The sequence below is a fragment of the Porites lutea genome, chromosome 5 (genome assembly GCF_958299795.1).
Source record: "Porites lutea chromosome 5, jaPorLute2.1, whole genome shotgun sequence".
In the NCBI taxonomy this organism is placed as follows: domain Eukaryota; kingdom Metazoa; phylum Cnidaria; class Anthozoa; order Scleractinia; family Poritidae; genus Porites; species Porites lutea.
In genome coordinates, this window is record NC_133205.1 from 22,772,322 (window position 1) to 22,783,839 (window position 11,518).

The following is an 11,518-nucleotide window of genomic DNA, read 5'->3' on the forward strand; positions in this document are numbered from 1 at the left end:
CGACGTGAAACTTTACGCTTAATGACTTACAAAACAAAAAAGAGGTCTCCTTCTTTCTATTCTGGAGCTATGTACAGTCCGTTAGAACTCACTTGGAAAAGAATTTGCCAATATCTGACAAACTGTTCAAAGTTATCGAATTTAAATCGTAATGCTCTTTTTGCGTCACTCTTATTCTGCTAGTTGCTAGTTTCGCACATTGTGGCCAGCGCGAACAGCTTCAAGTTTGTTTTTCATTTAACAATAAACTGACCAAAAAGACCCAACTCACAAAGAACCCGTGGTTGTAGACTTCCTTGTAGTTTTTATCCCAGAAACATTAATTGACCCAATAATGGGTCGGTAATAAGTGAAATTTGTATATCATTTTGGTGTTTTTGGGTTGTTTACTACCACGGCAGCATCTACTGGCTACATTATACATAAAATTTGTAACCTCTACGTTACAGCAAAATATCTACGGCTGACACCAAATTCCACCAAATGCCTTTTTTCCTGATCGACACTGTTGGTGCCTTCTTTAAATCTATCTTCCCGTTCAAAATTTTCATTTGTTGAATTTTCATTTTTGGAAGCGAGACGAATGAAGATAGTAAAAACATTAAACGTCATTTAACTGTTCCTTGTAATCATAAAAATGTATAGCGCGGAGGCATAATATTGGGGAACTTAAGATCCGACGATGGCCACGGCAACGAGAATGGGTAGGCCTTGGTGATGACTGCTGTGATAATACTGTATGCACCGTATAATAAATGAGAAAATAACTAAGAAAAAACAGCCGTCTAAAAATAATTGTGTTTTCTTATTGGATACTTGGTAGTTTCAAATGCATTTTACCTTTTTAATTGTCATGATAAGCGTTGAAATAAAACCTTGGTGGCGGAAAGCTCACAACGTTTTAGTTCACCGAACCGTCATCACATTTTATGTTATTTCCTTCTTGCAAGAAACATTTAACATTTGACAAATTAGTGACTTTGAAAGAGTCCATCCACTGAAATAACTCCTTACGGGCACCTATGACATTCTAAGATTACCAAACTCAAAAAAACGTTTTTAAGGAGGATCGATACATTAAAATGACCTGAAATTACGTGTTAATAAATATAGCTGCATCAAATATGTATTACGCAATTGTCCAATACCGGCATTTTCTGTGAGAATGTGAAAAAGTATAGGGTAGTCGAACACTGTGGAGAAGCAAATTACTGATAAAGTTAAGGATACTTCAAGATAAAAAAAAATTAAGAGATATTCCCATCAGAGACAAATGGTCGGCTTAGCGCAGAGGCATGCTGTTACGGAGCTTAAGATCCGACGATGGTGACGGCCACGAGAACGGGTAGGCCTTGGTGGTGACTACTGTGATAATACTTTTTGTACCGTATCTAAGAAAAAACAGTCTTCAAAAAATAATTGTGTTTTCTGATTCATACTTGGTAGTTTCCAATGCATTTTACCTGTTTAATTGTCATGATAAGCGCTTTGAAATAAAACCTTGGCGACGGGAAGCTCACAACCTTTTAGTTCACCGAACCGTCATGACATTTTGTTATTTCCTTCTTGCAAGAAAGTCAATTAATACTTGACAAATTAGTGACACTGAATTAAAGACTCCATCCACTGAAATAACTCCGTGCGGGCATGTACGGGCACCTATGACATTCTGAATTACCAAACTCCAAACAAGTTCTTAAGGAGGATCGATACACTCAATTAAGATGAACTGAAATTACGTGTTAATAAATATAACTGCATCAAATATGTATTACGCCATTTTCCAATAGTGGCATTTTCTGTGTGAGAATCTTAAAAGGTGTAGGGTGGTCGAAGAGTGGTGAAATTAATTACTGAAAGAGTTAAGGATGCTTCTAGATTTAAAAAAAATTAAGAGATATTCTCATCAGAGATAAATGGTCGGCTTAACTATTACGATAAATGAAATGGTTAAAAAATCATTAATTCTTGCAGGATCTTAATATTGTGAGCTCACCATACGTATCTCGTGGCCAAGACGCCAATGCATCCGCAGGACCACTGCACAAATTGAAGATCATCGCGAAGCGGCAAAAAAGAATTGACTTCCACATCCCTAGTTTAAAGCAACTGAAATAGGTGCTCTTCAGTAGCTCCTGAAAGTTTCTCTCTGGTTTTCGTTGCATCTCCGTTAGTATCTAACTCCTCTACCACACTGATTATTCACGGCAATGCACCAATGCTGTCCAATTGGCGTAGGTCGTTGGCATTGTCTCATCCTGTGTTGTTTAGTTAGGGTACCATGGTGTTGTGTCTGCAAGTTTGAGACTGGATGACACGAAACCGCGAAATGGGACGCAATACTGAGCAATATGAATAATATTTCATGGTGGTGCCCTGACTCAAATGATGCCTTGAAAGGAAATTAAATCTCGAAAGTCATCTCGCGTGGTTTCGTGACTCCCTTTTCATGGGCTAAGACCTATTGAGGCTAAATATATCATCTCTAGCACTTCAATTTTCGTTTCAGAGTTTATTGTCTGCTCCACCAGACCCGGACGTATATCAAATAAAGCTTGACTCGGGGCTTGCCTGATTAAAATGGTCGTCAAGCACGGTACATGCAGAAGGCAGAAGCAATACCTACAGTAGCTGGGAAGACGTTTAATTCGAGTTTGATTAATAAATAATTCAGTGAGTGAACGCCATTCGACTGAATTCTAAACCCCATGGAGTAACCACGTCAGCCATGCTCTTCAAATACTGATTTAACCTTTTCACGACTCTTATTCTGGAACGCCTATTTGCCATCCTCTGACTGTGTTCCTGTTCTAAAACAGATACAGTTGTTGCACTATTCAGCAACAATTCATCTAAATGGGCCTTTTCCTATCTGACCTAATGCCTTTCTAGAAACGTAGATAACATAGCTATCTTAATGATCGTAGATGCTGATTTCACTAGAATGAAAAACGTTTTTTTCCAACTAATTAGCTTTGCAAACACAGCCCAGAGTCAAATCTAACTTTCTTTTTTGCATGCTTTTAAATACGTTTCATGTCTTAAAAGCAGAAAGTGAATTTCGCTCCAGGCGCTTTATCAAGGAAACGAGACTTCTCGAAAGTAATTTTCATAAAGACGGAAGTCAAACTAACCATGCATGTATAATGAAGTTTCGATAATCAAATTTCCTGTTTAAAGTAACTGATAGAATAACTAAGAACAGACATGACAAAGAATTTTTTTCTTTTTGGGTGACTTCGATGATTTTGACTCCATTTTACTCGGTGTAATCGTCAGGAGAGACGTTGAGCAAAGACTTTGAGTTTGATAATTTATCAGCAGGCAACATACACAATGCATCGACTGAGCCATGATCATATTCGGTTCTTTTTTTAATTCTTCCACATTAGGTTATTCACATTGACATTTTTAAACAGATGCGCTGTAGAACCCTTTTCCACTGAAGCAATTTTGTAAATACTTTGATAATGATGTTTGTTTTTTCTAATAAGAATCAAAATACTGAAATCCTCCATTTCGTGTGAACTCTGTCCGTGCCTTAGAGAATTTACATCCGCTTCCCTAGCCGCATAGCTGATGATCTAAATGTTCTTCAGCAGCTCCAACTGAATAGTGTTTCGTTCATGGTTGTCGTCACATTCCATAAAAATCCCAATATCCTTTAACGATCTATCATGTTCAAACTGAAAATTTTTTTTGTTTCTATGTCAGGGGCCCCTCCTGTTCTATGTAGATGACTAGGGGAAGCAGATGACGGTGGATGAAGGTAAATGAAGGCTAGTGAAAATAAATGAAAAAGTATGACGGTGAAGGAAGGCTAGTGGAGGTAGATGAAAGTAAATGAAGGCCAGTGGAGGTGGATGACAGTGGATGAAAGTAAATGAAGGTAATAGAGGTAGATGAAGCTCGAGGAAGATAAATAAAGACTAATCGGGGTCGATGAATGTGGATGAAGGTAAATAAAGGCTAATGGGGGTTGGGTGGATGAAAGTGAATGAAGGTAGAAGAGGCTGGGTGAAGGTAAATGAATGCTAATGAAAGTAGATCAATGTGGATGAAGGTAAATGAAGGCTAATGGAGGTAGATGAAGGTGGATTAAACTGTATAAAGGGTAATGCAGGTAGATGAGGGCTGGATTAAGGTAAATGAAGGCTAATGGAAGTAAATGAAGGTGAGTGAAGGCTAATGGAGGTAGATGAATGTGGATGAAGGTAAATGAAGGCTAATGGAGGTAGATGAAGGTGGAGTAAGCTGTTTAAAGGGTAATGCAGGTAGATAAGGGTGGATTTAGGTAAATGAAGGCTAAAGGAAGTAAATGAAGGTGAGTGAAGGCTAATGGAGGTAGATGAAGGTGGATGAAGGTAAATGAAGGCTATGTTGCAAGATGAGGGTGGATTTACTGGATTAAAGCATGTGTGACAGCATGTGTGGGATTTGGATTGGTCTGCGGCTAACCTCAAAACGGCTCAAGTAAAGTTGGTTTGCCTGTGACCGACTATCACCCCAAAGTTGAAAATGGCGGCTGACTCAAACCCGCTCTCGAATGTCTTTCAAAATTAAGAATTGGAGAGAAACGGTAAAGATTGACGTTAAGTTATTCATTGCAGGATCTGTTTGGAAAACTATGCGCATTTTGTAGGGAAAGGAAATTAATTTTTTTACAAACGATCACAGGTCACTCACTGTTAGTGTTTTATCCGAATAATAACTAAGCGGTTTTCCCTCCTTTTTCCCAGCAGTTTGGATAGCGACTGGGGTACGTAGCACGATGACCTATACTCTGAGCTTTGAAATGTCACCTGTTAAAAAGTACCTTCGGCATAAGGGCATAAGGTAAGCTTGACTTTTTTAATTTCGTATTACTGATTAACACGTAGTTTATCTGAGTTTATTTTCCACCTGGCGGCCCCTGATGATGAACTACCCCTGCATTTCATATGGATATAAAGCGACTGGAAAAACTAAAAGGAAGCTAAGACGGGAAGGAAGCCCAAGAAGTTGTTCTTAGTTACTTAATTAATCGTTGCAGGCGCGGATCCACACTGGTTACCACCGTTTTACGGAAATCGTTCAGATTTTTAATAATAAATATACTTTTAATAAAAACACTTTCCAAGTTGAAATCTGGAAATGGATTTGATGTTTCATCCGAGGAGAATGGAACTGGCCAATTTCCTGTCTGAATGACTCAGAACCCAGGAAAGAGGACATGATAGAGTTCAAATCCAAAATTTCCTGGGGAGCATGTCCCCACACCCCCCTAGAAGCTTCAGCGCGCGTTTAGGAAATCGGTCAGTATTTATCCTAGATCCATGCCTGAGTTGTGTTTTGATTAAGCATGATTTCCAGGACTGTTAAAAAGTTTTTAAGTAGCAGGCTGATAACGAACAGTAGGCGGCTTTGGAACTCGCACCAAAGGCACAAGTTCTTGAGGGCCGAGGCATCTAGGGACATTCTGGAATTTAAAGTCTGAGAAATGCCATCTCCAGGGGTTTTCAAGTGGTATTTTTCCACCGCGGACGCCATGTTGCTTCGTCCGAATACACGCAAGACTGGGAACAGTGCCATCAAAATGTTCCAGGCATTTCATGACATCACATGGTTTGAACTTCTCACAGATCTAAGCCTGTTTAAATATGTGTGATCATCATTATTCGATGGTACTTATTTTTTGTTAGCAGTTATGGTAGAAGGAAATGAAAGTAGCCGGCTAAGGATGGCTAACTAGCTGGCGGTTTTGGCTGGATACCGGCCCTTATTGACAGCCCTGGATTGTGTCTATAGAGTATAAATCCAGGGGGAAGCATCGTTTGGGTAGAGGTATGCCACTGAAGCCTTCAAACCCGACACTGTTTAAGATAAAAAGATAAAAGATAAAAATTGCTCATTTGGGGACCCTGTTGAAGACCTTATTTTATGACGTTGATTCGTTTTGTTTTACATATGTAGAATTAGGCCAGGTAATTTTCAAACTTATATAATGGAAATATATGTTTTGGAAAAATTGTTGGTGCCACAAATGTTAAAATAATGCTGACCTCCCATCTGCTGCCTTCACATACTTTTAAAGGCTTTTTGTCCCAAAACACGCCCTGTTAAAGATACCAAACAGAGAAATTGTATACCCTGTTTAAGACTCAAGACCCTGAAAACCATACCCTAGCTGTTCAGCCGCACATATCTGCCTAGTCAAAATAAGCAAGTGCCCCCCAGTTATAAATATATAATAATAATGCCAAAATTTGTATGGTTGTGGTAAGGTGAGCTTACTCTTACTTCAAATTGTTAAGCTTTCTGACTGGTGGCTGGAAGTGGGAAACAGTGCTTTATGAATTATTATCCAAAATATTTAAAAGGTTCACATCAGGGAGTCCTTTTGTTGACTTTATTAGCAAAACCTCATTGTAAAGAACCCACTCAAGTCACATGTGTTAGCAGTGTTCCAGTTAATTCTTTTAGGCGACCACGCGCTAATTTTTTTTGTTATATTTAACTAAACATGAATTTTATATTTTATCTGTCGGGTTGGGAAACCTTTTCTGTCAGGTCATTGGCCCAAGTTCCATCCCTTATCTGGAACACTGGTTATTAGGTGTTCTGTCAACCCAGGCTTCATCATCCTTCTTAAAGTCTCCCTGGGACCTTCTTTACTGGCGGCTCACTTGTAAAACCTCTTAGTCAAAAATGGTTGTGGATTGATAACTTTTCCTTGAAAATCCTACCTTTTCGGAATTTCTAGGTTTTAGCCCTGCATCATGTTCCTCCAAATATACGCATTTCAATTTATTCAGAGCCGTAAATAACTGTTGGTCATCCGACATTGACTAATTAGAATTTGCCCATGTATGTGGAAATCCTGCCTGCAGTCTGACATGATGAGTGGATAGATCAAATACCAAGACTATCATTTTGTAATAGGCCATTTTACAGCTTAGTATCACAGCCTTTGAGTGAATGTGAGGCTGGGGTTGACCTTGTTTTGATACGAACCTTTTTCCTTTTCTTATAGAAATTATGCTAAAAAAAATACTGGTTAGCATAAGAACAACATTATTTGCATAACAAAGCAGGAAGGGTTGTATCAGAACAAGGTCAACTCCAGCCTTGTTTCCAATTCCACCTGTAACTGTAAAATGGACTATTGAATGTTTGCCTTGTAATTAAAGAAAATAAAAATCAACTCTATGTATGTCCAAAAACATCTTTGGTTCGTCTAACTATGATATCGACCTGGTTGGACATATGTTCTTTCTAAAAAGGATACTTAATTGCAGGCCTGTTTATTATGTCATTTTTTAGCGGTGTCAACCATACACCAAATTTAGGCACCTCTTCATACTCATTTTAAGCTCTGTTAATAAATCCCTTCTCAGCTACACCCATACTACAATAGACATGTGTACATGTACAATAAAATGAAAGAAAAGAAGACACTTATTGAGAGATTTTTAATTCAATATTCCTACAGGCATGGCCATCACTTTTATATGGGACCCCTCAAGGACTCTACACCACAGGTAGAAAAAAAAAAGCAGATGTGTGTGTTTGTAGGAGAGTGTGGAAGCTGATTTCAATGCTGAGAATAACTAGTTGTCAGGTGGGCTCTGAAAGGGGACTCACCACAACACAAATACTAATTATACAGGTATTACCGTCTAATCTCGTTTTGAATGGAGGAGTTTTCCTAAAATCAAACTTGGATAACTGATTGGTACATAACCCCTGCCCTCAATAAGAATCCTACCTGACTATGACCTTTGGAGTGTGCTGCCCACGAATAATTTAGAGTACTCCAAAATTGCTGAAATAACCTCATGGGGAATATGACATGCGTCTTATCCAATTAGAGAGCGCAAATCTCTATATTATACTAAATACTATAATTGACCAAATTCTAACTAATGAACAAAAAACAAAAAGTCAAATCAATGTCTGGGTGGGCCCTGCCAAATCAGTCAAACAAATCAGTCCTGGGTGGGCCCTATCCTCTGCTGGGTCTTTTTAGCTGTCTCTTTTTTTCTTGCTGAGTGGACTGAGAGAGCCCAGTACTGAACATTCTGCTTGAAAATATTTCTCCCATCTTTTATCTGTACTTTGAGCCCACAGGTGGTGTATTCTGGTGGTATGGTGGGCCTTTCCTATCCCAGCAATGGGGCTGACAGCATGATAGGGACCTCTGATCTCTTAGTCACTTAGAACACTTGCCAGGTAACTATAGCCCACTGCTTTAAGTCCCATGTTGTCCCCTAACCTGTAACAGGTACACGTCAGACACTAGTGGGTGCCCATAGCTTAGTTAGGTACTCTTATTGTCTTCTGGCTAAGGTATATGAGTGTTGTGCTGTTGTTTCTTTGTTTCACGCAATTTTGTGCTAGTTCCCACTGTTTGAATTTAGATTAGGTTGCTGAAACAGCTCATTTAAAAGATCCTTAAATGATTGATCATTTGAAATAAATATGAAGCCTTGATACAGGAATGACAATTTCATCCTTTCCTGTCTTATTTCTAACTGAACCTTTAGTCATTTTCTTTGTTTACTCACAGGATGAGCGCTACTTGAGTTCAACAACCATTTCTAGCTACATTAGTTCCTTTTCTACCCAATCAAGTTTGTTCATAGGGAGGGAGGCCCAGAATTCAAGAAAATGTCAATAATACGTCGTCTACGATCGTAAATCACAATTCTCCAAAAGAGGGACACCTGGGACAGAAATGAGGGGACTTGGATGCCCGAGATCACTGGCTTCCTTGGTGAGTTGCGTTCTTTTCAGCAGCTGTATTTATCTTTGTATTAAGTTAAAAAGATTTCAGGATCCTTCGAATTCCTAGACTACGAGCAGTCTCCCTTTTTTCTTTGTCTGTCGAGCAAAACAGCCGAGACACGCAAATGACCACGCGCGTGACTGAAGGCGAGAGACGGGAGAGGCACGACAAAAGAGGGACTACTCTTTTTTCTTCACGAGCTCCCGCCCTCGTTTCTCGCGTCTCGCGGCTTTGCCGCTCAATGCTCGCGCGCGCATGCACTCCCCTTACTAAATCTGCAGAAAAAGAGAGGCTGCTCGCAGTCTATTGAATTCCATAAAAGTGTCCCGGTTCAAGTAATCACCTCGTAAACGTAGGATTTGGAAAGGGGGATCTTGATCCCGCATTCCCCTTTTTTTCACGATAATCCCGCATCCCGCTCAACTACTTTCATTGCTATCCCGAATGTCATTTTCCTTGCCAATCCGCATCCGTGTCCGGCCCAAATTTGGGCGAATTCCGCTTCTCGGGTAACAGTTAAATCCTGCATCCCGTCAACGTTTTTCGAAATCTGGCCCTGGATTTTGGGCAAATCCCTTATCCTGGAATACTCTTCCAGGTCCTGTAAATGCAATGACTGTTACAAGGTATCAACGTTTCCTTTCAAAGGTAATTTTAAACAAATTCCCGAAATCTGGGACCAGCTACAATTAGTAACAAAGTTAGTTGAGACACTTTGCCCTTAAAGACCTTTCTGACTGGTTTTAGCGACTTCAAAGTTGCAGTGTTCTTTAATTATCTGATTACCAGCATACAGTTAGTAGTCTCTCGTCGACTAAGTACGGGCTGCATTCAAGATGTTTACAGGATTAAGAGAGGGACAAGATGTTATTTTATTTTATTATTTTGCCACACACAATGAATTACAAGCAGAATAAAAACGATAATAAATAGGTTAATTAACATTAAATTTAAAATTTGTACATTACTTGGGAGTAGTGACTGTGGCGGGGAAATCTCCGAGAAGCCGAGCTTATGAGGAATAGGGATTTCCTTCCCCCCACGGGCAATATTTTTGTTATTAAACAGTTTACAAAGATGGTCAAAGTTGACTGTTGTCGGGGAGAATATGCTTTCATGGATCTTTATGCCACTGAGTGAAATAGTCCTAGGATGAGTTCATGTGGAATGTTATCAGGACTTGATTATTTGTAGTAATAAGTTTTCGTTCGCGCTGTTAACCCGAAATCGCGGGTCAAGTCTTGCCCCGTTTGGCATAGTCGAAAGTAAGAATCTTGGACTCTAGACTCCGTACTATAGACTCGTTCGTAATTTTCTTTTAATGATAATGATAACGATGATGATGATGACGATGACGATGACGATGACGATGACGATGACGATGATGATGATGATGATGATGATGATGATGATAATAAGCAAACAAAGGAAAACAAAAACGGAAAACAAAACAAGCAAAAGAAGAACGCTCGATGTAGCTACGCTTCTCCTTATTTTTCACGGGGAAGATGAATTTCTTTCTTTTGTCACTGTTATTTCACTTCTGGCAGATATCAACAATAAATAAATACCGTGAATTTCTGTTTATAAGCCCTTACAAGCGTCCATAGCGGTGCTGATCATAATAATTTTTCAATTTTCTCGCCTTTTTAAGCTTCTAAACGTCGAAAATTGAATTCATTTCAATACAAGCTAGAGGGGAAGGGGGCTTATATCCGAGGGGCCTTATAACCGGATGCATTTTTTGTTTACTGGTATAGATGGGCCTATAACGAGGGGCCCGCTATAGGCGGAAGTTTACAGTTTTACAATACAATCTTTTCACTGAGGTCCACCTGGCTTAAATCCAATTGTATTTTTTTTTGTCGATTCGCGTTTCCGATATGTTATAATTATAATTCTCATTAATTTATCAAAATCGAGAGAGATAAACCTTGTTAGTATTTTTTTTTAAAATTTTAATCCTATTTCGAACTGAAATATAGAAGTATGTTTATAAGTAACTCACGTGCTAGTAAGACGATTCCGTCTGCTTGAGAAATGCCTATCGTTTGAGTGTCTCTTTGTATTTGAACCGCCTTTGATGTTTGGGGTACTGTATCTCTCCCATGATGAGTGAGGTCCGACTAGTCTTCTACACAGCCGTTATTAGTGTCGTTACGCAATATAAAACGGCTTTGTAGCAAACTAAGGTCCGACATGCAGCAATCACTAAAAAAATCTCTTTTCGCGTTCAATAATACAGAAAGTTAATGTCGCGAGACAAACAAGAAACAGAGCCTATCAAAGAGAGTTTTGTTCGTACGCTGTCCTGGTTCCTAAAGAACAGGCGGAGAAATCAATATGGTGCAAAGCCCATACTCTGTGGGACTTATCTCGAGAGGGTGGAAGTTGGGGGCAGGTGAGGCGGGGGAGGGGAATAGTTCCCGACAAAGTGTTACAAAAGGAGGCTCCTCCCCGAAGGCTAACCGACCCGTTTCCCTTTTACATACTATTTAGACAGAAATGCGAAAGCGTTTAAGAGTAAGTGAGTAGAAATTGTACCCCATTCGTAAAAAAATGATACTCCTTAAACATATCCAGTTAAGAACACTTCATTTCTTTTCTAACCCATTGGAGTTGTTATTATCGAGAAGTTCACAAAAAAAAAAAAAAGAATTTTTTGTTCACTTAACGCTCTGTTCAGGGCCCTCTTGGACATCTAAAAGACAGATTTCCCTACCCTTTTGTACCCCTAAAGCTTGTTCCCCT